Source organism: Rattus rattus, chromosome 18, assembly GCF_011064425.1.
Source record: "Rattus rattus isolate New Zealand chromosome 18, Rrattus_CSIRO_v1, whole genome shotgun sequence".
In the NCBI taxonomy this organism is placed as follows: domain Eukaryota; kingdom Metazoa; phylum Chordata; class Mammalia; order Rodentia; family Muridae; genus Rattus; species Rattus rattus.
Window position 1 is genome coordinate 11,266,903 of NC_046171.1, and position 17,350 is coordinate 11,284,252.

At 35.4% G+C, this 17,350-nt stretch overlaps 1 non-coding gene across 1 annotated transcript; it reads right to left on the bottom strand.

Moving 5' to 3' along the window:
* Window positions 1-16,442: 16,442 nt before the first annotated feature.
* On the bottom strand, window positions 16,443-16,501 carry LOC116887769. Its single transcript, XR_004386267.1, has one exon. It is a non-coding gene; the product is annotated as a U7 small nuclear RNA (small nuclear RNA).
* Between the last annotated feature and the right edge of the window lie 849 nt (window positions 16,502-17,350).

Sequence of the window (17,350 nt, forward strand, 5' to 3'; positions counted from 1 at the left end):
TCAAAAAGCAAGTCTTAATATAGTCTGGAAATGAAGAATAATTAAACAAAATATTTTATGAAATCTGTCACAAGTAGGGCTACTACAAATTTCCATTAATATAAAGCATTATGGCTACTGGCTCACTTGTAATTAACGCTGACATATTAAAGTATATATTACAATTTTCTGAAACTACCAAAACAATAAACAAATAATTTCTATTTAATGTAAAAATAATAGTGAATAATAATACAAATAGGTCTATTTTATAGAGGGAGAGAGAAGCATGTAAAGAATAAAAGAATTAAACATATACTGAATAGTTTAAAACGCAACTACATCTATAAAACATATATGATAATGGTTCAAATCTAAAAAATGTAATTTTGTTTATTGTGGTGAAAAAAGAATCATCATTATGTTCTTTTTCAACAAATTTACTTTAAATATAAAGATATACATAGCATGAAGCAGGGCATAATGCAACAATTTTGTGCACTATAGGTATATAACATTTCTATCAGATAATGTGCTCTTCTTGCTTCTTTTTTCTTGGTCAAAGTTGTTTCTATTAATGGTTATTTGCAATTCCATATTACGTAGAGACAATTTGTCATTTTTTATTTACATGAAAACAATAAATTTTAAAGAGATAAGAAACAAAATTTTACTTCTTGCATATATGATTAGGTAATCAATGCGGAGATTGTGTGAAGAAACAAAGCTGTGTCTATTATTCATGGTATTATATATTAGTGCTTTCATCATGAATACAGTATGCCCATTCTTACAGTAATTTAAAATAAAAATATATGGCCAAATAACAAATTTTTTGTTTTACTGCAGTGTTTTTCACATCATTTGATGAATAACGACTATTTGTGTAGGTTAGGTTTAGGTTAACTTGGTTTTCTTTATATTGAAGGGCTTGCTGTTTTAGTAAGTTTTTGTCTGTCTCTTGACAAAAAAAAACTTGAAGTTAGATAAAGAATTAAAGAAGGAAGAGGTTCTAAGGCTTGGAGGAGAGGACAAATACAATCGAAATATATTTAAATTTTAAAATTATTTTAAATAATAATTAAAAATTGCAGGTGGTCCTGCATATTGTTACTTGACTATTTCCTTAGACCAGTATATCTATTTGAATATATGTATACACACACAGACACACAACACACATAATCCTTTAATGAATTAATTTTGTACAATTAGAGTTAATTAGAATTGTATGGATACACTGTCATTTCTGGATTTTATTCTTTAAAATGAGTATTTTTTGGCAGCTATACTTAATCACTGCCCTCTTGATACCATTATATGAAGCATAGATTCTACTTGGTTTAAAGTGTTACTTTATTGTCATATATGATGCATGAAATTGTATAATGATTACTTGACTTAAACATAATTCTAAAACCTTCCATGAATCCTTACTTCATAAAAGGGAGAAAAACACTCTGGCATGTGCCAGAATAAAATATAAATTTTTCTGATTAGTGGTCATGGTGAATTATTTTGTTAGGTAGTCCTCTACAAAATATTTGCTAAAATGTAGGCATAAAGCTGTATTCCTACTCAAAATGAACCCTTATTATCATTACAGTTATAAAGTACCATACATTTAGATTTGAAAACACCTAGGAGTTTTTATATTTTCTGTTTCTTTGCCAAAGTTTTAAGTAAAATTTTTTGAGTGTCCACTTTTAACAAGTATATACACAATCAAGCTAGGCATTTTTGTCATAGTGTGGGTAATATTATCAACTGGAAAGGAAGATTAATGGTCTTTAATAGGAATATCTATAGAAATATTTGATATTTAAAAGTAATAGGAATCCAGTTCACATGGCACCACCATGCTTATAACATGACAAACATACACCATCCGTTTTCAACACTGCCATGTATCCAAGGAGCATGTAAAGAGTTCTTAGAAAGAAAAAAAAATGATATAATATGTAGTGACCCTCTTAGGATCTATTGTATGAAAATTTCAGATCAATAGGTGAAAGATTATAAGTAATGAGTAAATAATCTCAGGAAAGCGTACAAAGTTATTTTGAGGACCATGAATGTATTGTGGAAAATCCAGTTTGTAAAACATGAGTACTTAGCATGATTATCTGAGTACTCATTTTTCAATTAGAGTGTGAAATTGGGTAGTCATTTTATGGTTGAACATAGGTGACTAGGCAGTGAGGTAAGGACTATGCTAGAATCTGTAAACATGAAGTCCATGGGTAAATCCCTCTTCTAGGCCTCATCACTTCATTCTTTGCAAAGCAGTTTGTGCTTTTGTGGCTTACTGGTGACACAGGATTTTTTTAATCTTTGTTTCTTACAATATGAGAATTAACTGACATGAACCCCTGATATAAGATATGTGATACACCAACTAGAAAATATTTGAGAAGGACTAAGAAGAGAGTTATGTTTTTACTAAAGGATATTTTCCAAGTGGTGCTGTCTCGGGTCTCTTTTATTTGCTCAACATTTAATAAAATAATAGTAAGTTCAGTCATTTGGGTGGGTTTATTAATGATCCAGGCATTTTTTTAAAAATATCACCACGGTGCAATTATTGATTTAGCCCCAAATGACTAACGTGTGTAAACGTCCCTTCTTCCTTCTTCTATTTCTTAGGTCCTACCCTTTGTATCTCATGGGTAACATGACAAACTAGAATTGAAATGCACAGAAAAAATAGGATGAAGCACAGTTATTATATTTGTTTTTAGAAACATAGTAGATCACTAAGTTAACAATAATTACCAACTATAAGGAACACAAACAACAACAACAAATAACAAGAATACAAAGAAATGCTTTAAAGTGACTCACAGAATTCTCACATTGTCTGGCATGGGGGAAGAGAACAATATCTTGGAAAATCAAAAATTATTTTACATTCACTGGAGTGCAAGCAGTAAGCGTTAATCATTATAGTCTAACTAGAAACAGCAGACTGATACAAGGTCAATATAAATTCCATTATTAATGATGGTCACTTTAGATAAATCACTTGAAGCTACTAGAAATTTATTGGCCTGTCTTTACTTCTTGTCATTTCTTTACTTATTATTTTCATCTCAGAAAGTTTACCCACAAAAAAATAAAATCCATGTGTGTTCATTTCAATGCCTATTAACAGATGTTTTCAAATTTTTAACCAAAAACAAAAATGTAGTAGACATTTATACATTTCAAATTATTATGGATGTTTCATAATGTTTTGTATCCGGGTTGCAGCCACAATAAGCAATTTCTATTCTATGATTAAAATGTAGCAAAATGGATAAGCATATTGTTAAGGAAAATATGAATTTAACTATTCTGAAACCATGATGGCTTAAGGGCCAAAGCATCTAGACTCATGCTTTCTTATTTTTTCTTATTTTATTTCCTTATTAATTAATTATTTTATTTATTTGCATCCCAAGTGTTGCCTCATCTTTAGGACCTTCTTGTAGAGTACTTCCTCCATATTTTTTCCCTTTGCCTCTGACAGGCTGCCCCCTTCTCCAGCTATCCTCCCTTCCTGAGGCATCAAATCTCTACAGGATTAGGGTCTTCCTCTCTCACTGAGTCCATACAAGGCAGTTCTCTGCTGCATATGTAACTTACATCTTGGACCAGCCCATGTATGCTCTTTAGCTGGTGGCTTAGTCTCTGGGAGCTCAAAGGGGACCAAGTTAGTTGACACTTTTGGTCTTCCTGTAGACTTCGTATCTTCTTCATGTCCTTCAATCCTTCCCCTAAGTCTTCCATAGGGGTCCCCAATCTCAGTTAAATGCTTGGTTGTGAGAGTCTGCATCTGTTTCAGACGATCTGGTAGAGTTCAAAGGTTAGCCATGCTAAAGCATCTTCAACAAATGGTGCTGATCTAACTGTCAGTCTGGATGTAGAACAATGCAAATACATCCATATTTATCTCATGATATGAAGTTCAAGTCCAACTTCAACATAAAACCAGATATACTAAATCTAATGGAAGAGAAAGTGAAAATTGCCTTGAACACATTGCACAGGAATACCAGTGACTCAAACTCTAAGATCAACAAATAGATAAATAACACCTCATGATACTGGAAACGTATGTAAGGCAAAGGAAAAAAAAAGTTTATTGAGAATCTTACAGATTGGGAAAAATTATTCCCTAAACCTATATGTGAGATTATATATATATATATATATATATATATATATATATATATATATGTATGTGTGTGTGTGTGTGTGTGTGTATACACACACAGATAGACAGATATTTATATATATATGTATATATATATATATCTTAGTTCTCATTTTTTACAATATGCATATATAATTGTAGCTTTGTAAATAGTGTTCATATATCCTCTTTGTACTTGCAAAGGTGTAGGCAGGAGGACAGTAGAGGCCTCTGTGGATTGGCCAAGGAAGTTCTTGTTTTTAAATAAAAAAAAGAAAGAAAAAATTAATAACCAAAATATTAAAGCCAAATTTTATGCAATATTAAAGTAATACATGAAGTAGAAGTGTCTTCCTTCATTTCTGTTGTGGATTGGTGGTAGTTTTAAAACCGGGGCTCAAATTGCCCATGATGACTTCAAATTTACCATGTATATTAGGTTGTTTACTACAACATTCAACTGCTTCCACTTCCAGAATATTAGGATTACAGGTACCCAACACCATGATTAGAGGTGTTTTCATTTTTATTTTGTTCAATAAGTGTGATAAAGCATTTCCTGAAAAAATACCAGATCATCTGGGTAATCAAATACTCTAAAGTTGTCAAATATAACACTAATGAAATGTAAAAAAAAAACAAAAAACGATTCTTAGTTTTTAATCTTATATAAATGAGTTACAAATACATTGCTCTCTGATGGGGGAAAGATTAGGTATTCTGTTTTACAATACAATATCAAAGACAAGGAATTAATTATTTAAATACCTATAACTATTGAGACAAAATATAGTGGCAGTTTAGGAACTTATGAAATTTGCAGATAACAGTTATTTAGTTCTCTGGTGCTTTCAGACATTTTAAATTTATGTCTTCCTTTTCCTTCCAAAATATAAAATGTTAAAGTTATGTCATAAGAAGTCTACATCATAAGAAATGTGAGTTAGTCATCTTTGAGTTGAGTTTTTAATTTTTATGCATATCATTCATATTTACAGTTTACATTACTCCTTATGTTCGATATATGCAAATTTGTCAGCATATTTATTTCCAATTCCAAAATCAATACTTATGATAATTCACTCATTTATAGATATATGCAGAGTGGCAAAACATTTGATTCAACTGATATATATATATATATATGCATATATATATATGCTTATTTAGATTGAAACAAACCATCTGCATTCTTACTTTAAATATTAAGAAAAATCATACAGGTTTTCCATAGTTTATTACTGTATTGTTGGTTGGTAGACTTAAACATATTGTAAGATTAGATGTTATTATTAATATTATCCATTAAAATGAAATCTGGCATTTCTTGTGATAGAAGACTCTAATATACCATATGAACATATTTGTCTTAGAAGATATTCATTCAATCATGAATTCTATAGTAATTAGCCTGAAGATAATGTTAATGAATTAGCAATATATGTTGAAGCAGTTATCTTAAAGAACAAATATGCATAAAATGGGGTCATGTGTTGATCAAATGATGAAAATGTTGACAGAGGTTTGAAAATATCTAATCTTATAGACAATTTACAAATAATATTTGAATATTCATTAATTCTGGATTTCGTAGTAACTTTATAAGCATGACTATTTTGAAAAAATTGTCAAGTTTTGCACAGCACTATTATATATATTAAGACTGTGGCAGTTAAAGTAGGTAGTTCACAATCTAAGCCGTTTTCACGTTGAGCAAAACTTGCTCAAGCAATTGGAATGGTGCATTCCTACTTCAATGCACTAAATGATTCCTTCTTGCCTAAGGTTATATGAAAACATAGCTCAATTATCCGTACATGGAAATAATCTTACATTGAGCAGTGACCTACTCAAAAAGAAATATTTCACATTCAATGAAAATCTATTGTCCCTTGTCAAATCTTGACCAAAATATCACATCCTGCAAATTACACTGGATCGCATTTTCTCTGTATGCATTTCCATGTGGAGATTTAAGTGGACTTTACATATTTTGTAGATTCTCAATGTACTTAATTTCCTGACTCAGCCAGGGAAGTGATATAGGCTATTTATCATTTAACATTTAATCATAACTATTATGAATATTGTAATTTAAAATATTTTCTATAAAGCTGTCAGTACTTCCAAATTTTAAAGTATGCATTAAAATGAGAGCAAATCCAAAACAAGTACAATCTTCATGTGTATTTGAGTGATATGTATACAGGCAGTTATTTCCATGATTTACTTAAAAACTAAGTTGAAATTCCACTTTTGGATTTCAAAAGAATACAGTAAAATGAATATGTACACACATGTAACAGACTTGCTTGCCAAGATAGCAATCAACACTTTTCTTCAGATTATATATATATATATATAATTTAACAAGAGATTTAAAAATTAGTTTTGCATCTCTCACAGTTTCTAATAATTTATATTTCTCACATTTATTAACTATTTGCTATTTTAGTGCTTAAACCTTAAAAGTTGGATTTCATTTACAGTTGATCTCTAATTTTAGGGTTTAACTTTGTTTTTGTATTTAGTGTGTGTGTGTGTGTGTGTGTGTGTGTGTGTGTGTGTGTGTACGTGCATATGTGTTTGTGTTTTGGACAGTGTACACATTGCAAGACTGTATTCTCTCCTTCTTTGTGGGTTCTAGGGTTCAAACTGAGGTCACAAGGTTTGATGGTAAATGTATCTATTTATCATCTCACTTGCTGAGGACTAGCCTTAGTCATTTTTGGGTTCTTGAGAATAGGAGTATTGATCGGCAGGAAATCAGAATCCTCACATTTATTGCAGGTGTTTTGCTGACAGGTGATTCATTGTTCTTCTGAAGGTGCATTCAGAGATAGCTTGCAGTCTTTGTCTCTCCTTCTCCCTCTCCCTCTCCCTCTTCCCCTCTCTCTCACTCTCCTCTATATTATACCTTGTTCACTTCATTCCTGTATTGATTACACACTTTCTTGTTATAAAACAATACATAATCAAAAGAATTTTCATTATTTCTTCAAGATCAGTATTTTTCCTGAAAAAAATGCCATGGAACTATGTCACCAGAAAGAACAATACACAAACAATGTCCCAATTCATTGTCTGCAAAAACAAATTATATATGAACATTTAACTCTTAGAAAAACCTCCAAATCGCAGGTCATCTGAGCATAAACTTGTGGATACAGCATTAGCACAAAAACAGAAAAGTGCAACCCAGTCATGGTAATGTTAATATTTTTAGCCTGACTATATCTGCAAAATTTCTCCCTTCAATTTATTAAACTTATCCAAATATCTATTTCTAAAATTTTCCAACTCCATTCAATGTGCAATATTACTTCCTCTTGCAGCTTCCCCAGCCCTCCTTCATAAGATTGAATTCTATGTATTAGAATGTCCATCTCAATTTCATTAGGCAAAGGATGCCAGGAGATCAAATCAATATATTCCAATATTTCCAGGAAGGTCAGTACACTAATTCAGTAGCATCTTCATGGGGTCCAAACTTGTCTATCCTTTTAATTTTTTATTATACATATGACTTCTAATTTTCCCTAATAATATTTTGAATCAAATTTTCTATTATTAGAGATCTCCCCATGGGGATCTCACCATTACACTAATCCAGTTGACCCAGCTATTTCTTCCTCTATCTTATACCTTGTAGTTTCTATAGACACTTCTGTCCTTAGTGACCAAGGTCCAATGTTCCTGTTCCTTGGAGTCTTCAATTCTCATAACTACTAAACTTGAGATTTCTCAAATACATTGCCTACTCCAAATGTGTTCTGGTACAAACTAATCATCAAGAGTTGGATACAATTTTCCAAAGAAAAATTAAGGAAGTCAGCCTCTCCACCCACAACCCCTTTTACTGTTATGCCTGACTTGGCTACTTGAATGGTCAGGGCCAGAGCAATTTGTTCCTAATATAGAAGCTGTTTTCTTCTCTAGTAATAACCACAATACCTTTCTCAGAAATTTTTATCAGAGAAATATATGAGGACAAATATTGTATAGAAAAAGGCAAAACAAAAAAGCATACAAGAAAAAGCAATTTCATTTGTATATTAAAAAGCCACTGTTGCATTATTCAGGTTTGATGATGCTTTTGTAGCTAAAACTGTGTCATGCAGTCATGTTCCCAAACATCCCACACCTGATACTTGCTATTTCAAAAAGTTTTAAATATAACAATAGTCAATTAGCAATGATTTGAAAGACAAATACTCTAAGAAACTAAAAGTGTTTCATGATGTATTTTATATCTAGAAATATCCAAACCAAGGCAATCACTAATACGAACATTATAGTATAAATTTATTTAATGATAGGCATTTTAAAAAAAATCCCACAGAAAGATTATAGGGAAAATAGGTATTCTTAAGAGAAAAATAGAATGGTTGTAAATAATGAAATAGAAGTTTCAAGAACAACGACATACACACATACACACACACACACACACACACACACACACACACACACACAAACAAACAAAAACAAAATGGAGGATGCTGCTTATAAGTCAAAGGAGATTTTCAACAAGGTATGGCTCATATGTCCACCAGAACCAACTTTATTAAAAATGATTTTAAGTCCTCACATTTTCATCTCTAAACCTTGAATCAATATTTTTTTTATGTAATTCATAGTTTTTGGATTAAAAGAACAAGAGAAATGACTTTTTGAGAGCCATAAAATGAATTATACTCTAAAAAGTGAAATGTTGCAACACATTGAGTTAAAAAGCTAAACTCTCAATGATAACCTGGTCAAGGAAGAAATAAAGAAAGAGTCCTCTCTTTCTTCTCTTGCTCCCTGCTCTCCCCGTTCCCCTCCCCCCTTCCCTCCACATGCTCATGGTCAGCCTTTACTTCTCCCTCCTTCTACTCTCCTCTCATTAAAGAAAAAAATTTTAAAAAAAAGTAAAAAAGTAAAGAAAGAAATTAAAGACTTTTTAGAATTTAATGAAAATGAAGGTACAACATACCCAAACTTATGGGACACAATGAAAGCTGTGCTAAGAGGAAAACTCATAGCTCTGAGTGCCTGCAGAAAGAAACAGGAAAGAGCACATGTCAGCAGATTGACAGCACACCTAAAAGCTCTAGAACAAAAAGAAGCAAATACACCCAGGAGGAGTAGAAGGCAGGAAATAATCAAACTCTGAGCTGAAATCAACCAAATAGAAACAAAAAGGACCATAGGAAGAATCAACAAAACGAAAAGTTGGTTCTTTGAGAAAATCAACAAGATAGATAAACCCTTAGCCAGACTAATGAGAGGACACAGAGAGTGTATCCAAATTGACAAAATCAGAAATGAAAAGGGAGACATAACTACAGATTCAGAGGGAAATTCAAAAAATCATCAGATCTTACTATAAAAGCCTATATTCAACAAAACTTGAAAATCTGCAGAAATGGACAATTTTCTAGACAGATACCAGGTACGAATAAATCAGGAACAGATAAACCAGTTGAACAACCCCATAACTCCTAAGGAAATAGAAGCTGTCATTAAAGGTCTCCCAACCAAAAAGAGCCCAGGTCAAGACGGGTTTAGTGCAGAATTCTATCAGACCTTCATAGAAGACCTCCCTATACCAATATTATCCAAACTATTCCACAAAATTGAAACAGATGGAGCACTACCGAATTCCTTCTATGAAGCCACAATTACTCTTATACCTAAACCACAAAAACCCAACAAAAGAAGAAAATTTCAGACCAATTTCCCTTATGAATATCGACAAAAAGATATTCAATAAATTCTAACAAACGAATCCAAGAGCACATCAAAACAATCATCCACCATGATCAAGTAGGCTTCATCCCAGGCATGCAGGGATGGTTTAATATATGAAAACCATCAACGTGATCCATTATATAAACAAACTGAAAGAACAAAACCACATGATCATTTCATTAGATGCTGAGAAAGCATTTGACAAAATTCAACACCCTTCATGATAAAAAAAAGTCCTGGAAAGAATAGGAATTCAAGGCCCTACCTAAACATAGTAAAAAAGCCATATACAACAAACCAGTAGCTAACATTAAACTAAATGGAAGAAACTTGAAGCAATCCCACTAAAATCAGGGACTAGACAAGGCTGCCCTCTCTCCCTACTTATTCAATATAGTTCTTGAAGTTCTAGCCAATCAGACAACAAAAAAAGGAGGTCAAGGGGATACAGATCGGAAAAGAAGAAGTCAAAATATCACTATTTGCAGATGATATGATAGTATATTTAAGTGATCCCAAAAGTTCCACCAGAGAACTACTAAAGCTGATAAACAACTTCAGCAAAGTGGCTGGGTATAAAATTAACTCAAATAAATCAGTAGCCTTCCTCTACACAAAAGAGAAAAAAGCCGAGAAAGAAATTAGGGAAACGACACCCTTCATAATAGACCCAAATAATATAAAGTACCTTGGTGTGACTTTAACCAAGCAAGTAAAAGATTTTTACAACAAGAACTTCAAGACTCTGAAGAAAGAAATTGAAGAAGACCTCAGAAGATGGAAAGATCTCCCATGCTCATGGATTGGCAGGATTAATATAGTAAAAATGGCCATTTTACCAAAAGCGATCTACAGATTCAATACAATCCCCATCAAAATACCAATCCAATTCTTCAAAGAGTTAGACAGAACAATTTAGAAATTCATCTGGAATCACAAAAAACCCAGGATAGCTAAAACTATCCTCAACAATAAAAGGACTTCAGGGGGAAACACTATCCCTGAACTCAAGCAGTATTACAGAGCAATAGTGATAAAAACTGCATGGTATTGGTACAGAGACAGACAGATAGACCAATGGAATAGAATTGAAGACCCAGAAATGAACCCACACACCTATGGTCACTTGATTTTTTGACAAAGGCCAAAACCATCCAATGGAAAAAAGATAGCATTTTCAGCAAATGGTGCTGGTTCAACTGGAGATCAACATGTAGAAGAATGCAGATCGATCCATGCTTATCACCCTGTACAAAGCTTAAGTCCAAGTGGATCAAGGACCTCCACATCAAACCAGACACACTCAAACTAATAGAAGAAAAACTAGGGAAGTATCTGGAACACATGGGCACTGGGAAAAATTTCCTGAACAAAACACCAATGGCTTATGCTCTAAGATCAAGAAGCGACAAATGGGATCTCATAAAACTGCAAAGCTTCTGTAAAGGCAAAAGGACACTGTGGTTAGGACAAAGCGGCAACCAACAGATTGGGAAAAGATCTTTACCAATCCTACAACAGATAGAGGCCTTATATCCAAAATATACAAAAGAACTCAAAAAGAAAGTTAGACCACAGGGAGACAAATAACCCTATTAAAAAATGGGGTTCAGAGCTAAACAAATAATTCACAGCTGAGGAATGCCGAATGGCTGAGATACACCTAAAGAAATGTTCAACATCTTTAGTCATAAGGGAAATGCAAAAGAAAAACAACCCTGAGATTTCACCTCACACCAGTGAGAATGGCTAAGATCAAAAACTCAGGTGACAGCAGATGCTGGCGAGGATGCAGAGAAAGAGGAACACTCCTCCATTGTTGGTGAGGTTGCAGACTGGTACAACCATTCTCGAAATCAGTCTGGAGGTTCCTCAGAAAATTGGACATTGAACTGCCTGAGGATCCAGCTATACCTCTCTTGGGCATATACCCAAAAGATTCCCCAACATATAAAAAAGACACGTGCTCCACTATGTTCATCGCAGCCTTATTTATAATATCCAGAAGCTGGAAAGAACCCAGATGCCCTTCAACAGAGGAATGGATACAGAAAATGTGGTACATCTACACAATGGAATATTACTCAGCTATCAAAAACAACGACTTTATGAAATTCGTAGGCAAATGGTTGGAACTGGAAAATATCATCCTGAGTGAGCTAACCCAATCACAGAAAGACATACATGGTATGCACTCACTGGTAAGTGGCTATTAGCCCAAATGCTTGAATTACCCTAGTTGCCTAGAACAAATGAAACTCAAGACGGATGATCAAAATGTGAAGGCTTCACTCCTTCTTTAAAAGTGGAACAAGAATACCCTTGGCAGGGAATAGAGAGGCAAAGATTAAAACAGACACAGAAGAACACCCATTCAGAGCCTGCCCACATATGGCCCATACATATACAGCCACCCAATTAGACAAGATGGATGAAGCAAAAGAAGTGCAGACTAGACAGGAGCCGGATGTAAATCGATCCTGAGAGACACAGCCAGAATACAGCAAATACAGAAGCGAATGCCAGCAGCAAACCACTGAACTGAAGCAGGTCCCCGTTGAAGGAATCAGAGAAAAGAACTGGAAGAGCTTGAAGGGCTTGAGACTCCATATGTATAACAATGCCAAGCAACAGAGCTTCCAGGGACTAAGCCACTGCCTAAAGACTAACATGGGACTGACCTGGACTCTGACCTCATAGGTAGCAATGAATATCCTAGTAAAAGCACCAGTGGAAGGGAAGCCTAGGTCCTGCTAAGACTGAACCCCCAGTGAACTAGACTGTCAGGGGAGGTGGCAATGGGGGAGGTGGGGAGGAACACCCATTAAGGAAGGGGAGGAAGGGATGTTTGCCGGAAGCAGGAAGGAATAACACTCAAAATGTATATAAGAAATACTCAAGTTAATAAAAAAAAAATCACTATTTGCAGATGATATGATAGTATATTTAAGTGATCCCAAAAGTTCCACCAGAGAACTACTAAAGCTGATAAACAACTTCAGCAAAGTGGCTGGGTATAAAATTAACTCAAATAAATCAGTAGCCTTCCGCTACACAAAGGAGAAACAACCTGTGAAAGAAATTAAGGAAACGACACCCTTCATAATAGACCCAAATAATATAAAGTACCTCGGTGTGACTTTAACCAAGCAAGTAAAAGATTTGTACAATAAGAACTTCAAGACTCTGAAGAAAGAAATTGAAGAAGACCTCAGAATATGGAAAGATCTCCCATGCTCATGGATTGGCAAGATTAATATAGTAAAAATGGCCATTTTACCAAAAGGGATCTACAGATTCAATACAATCCCCATCAAAATACCAATCCAATTCTTCAAAGAGTTAGACAGAACAATTTGCAAATTCATCTGGAATAACAAAAAACCCAGGATAGCTAAAACTATCCTCAACAATAGAAGGACTTAAGGGGGAATCACTATCCCAGGAACTCAAGCAGTATTACAGAGCAATAGTGATAAAAACTGCATGGTATTGGTACAGAGACAGACAGATAGACCAATGGAACAGAATTGAAGACCCAGAAATGAATCCACACATCTATGGGCCTTGATTTTTTGACAAAGGAGCCAAAACCATCCAATGGAAAAAAAGATAGCATTTTCAGCAAATGGTGCTGGTTCAACTGGAGGTCAACATGTAGAAGAATGCAGATCGATCCATGCTTATCACCCTGTACAAAGCTTAAGTCCAAGGGATCAAGGACCTCCACATCAAACCAGATACCTCAAACTAATAGAAGAAAAACTAGGAATATGTATGGAACACATTAGGGCACAGAAAAAATTTCCTGAACAAAACACCAATGGTTTATGCTCTAAGATCAAGAATCGACAAATGGGATCTCATAAAACTGCAAAGCTTCTGTAAGGCAAAAAGGACACTGTGGTTTGGACAAAATCAAACCAACAGATTGGGAAAAAGATCTTTTACCAATCCTACAACAACAGATAGAGGCCTTATATCAAAATATACAAAGAACTCAAGAAGTTAGACCACAGGAGACAAATAACCCTATTAAAAAATGGGGTTCAGAGCTAAACAAATAATTCACAGCTGAGGAATGCCGAATGGCTGAGATACACCTAAAGAAAAATGTTCAACATCTTTAGTCATAAAGAAATGCAAAAAAAACAACCCCTGAGATTTCACCTCACACCAGTGAGAATGGCTAAGATCAAAAACTCAAGTGACAGCGAATGCTGGCGCGGATGCGGAGAAAGAGGAGCACTCCTCCATTGTTGGTGAGATTGCAGACTGGTACACCCATTCTGGAAATCAGTCTGGAGGTTCCTCAGAAAATTGGACATTGAACTGCCTGAGGATCCAGCTATACCTCTCTTAGGCATATACCCAAAAGATTCCCCAACATATATCAAAGACTTGTGCTCCACTATGTTCATCACAGCCCTATTTATAATATCCAGAAGCTGGAAAGTACCCAGATGCCCTTCAACAGAGGAATGGATACAGAAAATGTGGTACATCTATACAATGGAATATTACTCAGCTATCAAAAACAATGACTTTATGAAATTCGTAGGTAAATGGTTGGAACTGGAAAATATCATCCTGAGTGAGGTAACCCAATCACAGAAAGTCACACACGATATGCACTCATTGATAAGTGGCTATTAGCCCAAATGCTTGAATTTCCCTAGATGCCTAGAACAAATGAAACTCAAGACGGATGATCAAAATGTGAATGCTTCACTCCTTCTTTAAAAGGGGAACAAGAATACCCTTGGCAGGGAATATAGAGGCAAAGATTAAAACAGACACAGAAGGAACACCCCATTCACTGAGCCTGCTCACATGTGGCCCATGCATGTGCAGCCACCCCAATTGACAAGATGGATGAAGCAAAAAGAAGTGCAGGCCGACAGGAGCCAGATGTAGATCGCTCCTGAGAGACACAGCCAGAATACAGCAAATACAGAGGCGAATGCCAGCAGCAAACCACTGAACTGAGAATAGGACCCCCGTTGAAGGAATCAGAGAAAGAACTGGAGGAGCTTGAAGGGGCTCGAGACCCCATATGTACAACATTGCCAAGCAACCAGAGCTTCCAGGGACTAAGCCACTACCTAAAGACTATACATGGACTGACCCTGGACTCTGACCTCATAAGTAGCAATGAATATCCTAGTAAGAACACCAGTGGGAGGGGAAGCCCTGGGTCCAGCTAAGACTGAACCCCCAGTGAACTAGACTGTTGGGGGGAGGTCGGCAATTGGGGGAGGGTGGGGAGGGGAACACCCATAAGGAAGGAGAGGGGGGAGGGTGATGTTTGCCCGGAAACCGGGAAAGGGAATAACATTCGAAATGTATATAAGAAATACTCAAGTTAATAATAAAAAAAAAGTGGATATTAGCCTAAAAGCTTGAATTACCCAAGATACAGTCCACAGACCACATGAACCTGAAGAAGGATGACCAAAGTGCAGATGCTTCACTCTTTCTTAAAAGGCGGAACAAAAAATATTCATAGGAGGGGATATGGAGGCAATGTTTGGAGCAGAGCCTGAAGGAACAGTCATTCAGAGCCTGCCCCACATGGGTATACAGCCCATATACATATACAGTCACCAAAACTAGATTAGATTGATGAAACTAAGAAGTGCATGCTGACAGGAACCGGATATAGATGTCTCCTGAGCGGCACAGCCAGAACATGTCAAATATATAGGCGAATGCTAGGAGCAAAACATTAAACTGAGAACCGGATCCCCATTGGAGGAATTAGAGAAAGGTTTGAAAGAGCTGAAGAAACTTGCAACACCATAAGAACAACAAGGCCAACCAACCAGAGCCCCCAGGGACTAAACCACTACCCAAAGACTATACATGAACTGACTCATGGCTCCAACTGCATATGTAGCAGAGGATGGCCTTGTTGGGCACCAATGGAAGGAGAAGCACTTGGTCCTCCAAAGACCGGACCCCCAGTGTAGAGGAATGTCGGGGGGAAGGAATGGGGAGTCAATGGGGAGGGGAACACCCTTATAGAAGTAGGGTAGGAGGGTGGGATAGGGGGGCTTATGTCTAGGAAACCGGGAAAGGGAATAACATTTGAAATGTAAATAAAAAATCCAATAAAAGGAAAAAATATATATAAAAAAGCTAAACTCTCTTTATGAGGGGTGTGTGTGTGTGTGTGTGTGTGTGTGTGTGTGTGTGTGTGTGTGTGTGTGTGCATGTATATGTGCCAAAGATCAGCCTAGGATTGGAGAGGGGTTCCTGGGGAAATGGTGTTTTGGAACAGCAAAAGAACTACTCACAGTTGATAACGGGTACAAGCTGACAGCTCTGTAGTCTGATCAAGATTTTTTCCTAGATAGATCTTTGCTTAAGACAATTATTACTAGAAAAAAATTCTAGAAGCTTTCTGGTGAGCTCACAGGTTTTATAACCAAAGTCAGAAAAGCTGGTAGAAAAGTTATTGGATTTTTGTACCAAAATCATAAAACCTGCTAAACAAAATTTTTGGATTTCCTTACCAAAGTCAGAAAATCTATTAGAAAAAAAATTTGTGGACTTTCTGACCAATGTCAGAAAACCTGCCAAACAAATTCTAAAATGGAATTACTATAACTCTCTAAACAGTTCATCACTAGCAGACCAAAGCCCAGACATTTTTTTCTGTATGCCAATTCAAGTGCTTACACCGGTTCCCTTTTGATTATCTCATTAAACAGCATTTTATCATTTTAGCTCCATCATTCTTAGAAAGAGACAACACATACTTTTTTTCTCTATAAATGTGCTTTATAATATGCAAGTTAGAGGCTGGGTTTATAAGTTACTCACATGGTGATTTTTAAATATTCATAAGGCCCTAATTTTTAATATAGCAAATGAACTCAGAGATCTGTCTGCCTTTGTAAGAATAAACAATAAGTTTAGGTTGGTGGGACCCCATCCTGAGATTGCTACTCCCATCACACCTGGACTTAAACTTGCTCTGTCCTAGATTGTCCTTGACCTCAGGAATCTTTGTCAGAGATATGCTTGCCTTTGTATCTTTCTGACAATAAGGCTTGTTATTGCTGTTGTCTCTGTTCTTTTAGGTCCCTAAAGACGTTTATACAATTCATACTGCACCATTATATTTTGCATAGTTGAAAAATTATACATTCTTCAGCTCATGCATTCAGAATTCTTTCCTACAGCCTTAAGTGCTGTCCTGAAGGTCACAGCATTTACCATTTTGCTAAGGAAACCATTCTCACCTTCCAAACCCATGATGTTTCTAATTATCCTGGATTCATTAACTTTAACAAGGAAAACATTACCCAAAGGAGGAACATGAAAATATATACATCACTATAAAAATAAGCCTTATGCCTTGTAAATGTCAATATTCATCAGATGCACACCGTGCTAGCTCTGCTCCAGGAGTGAGAACTGTGTCATGCTGCCTCTTCAGCATGGCGGCAT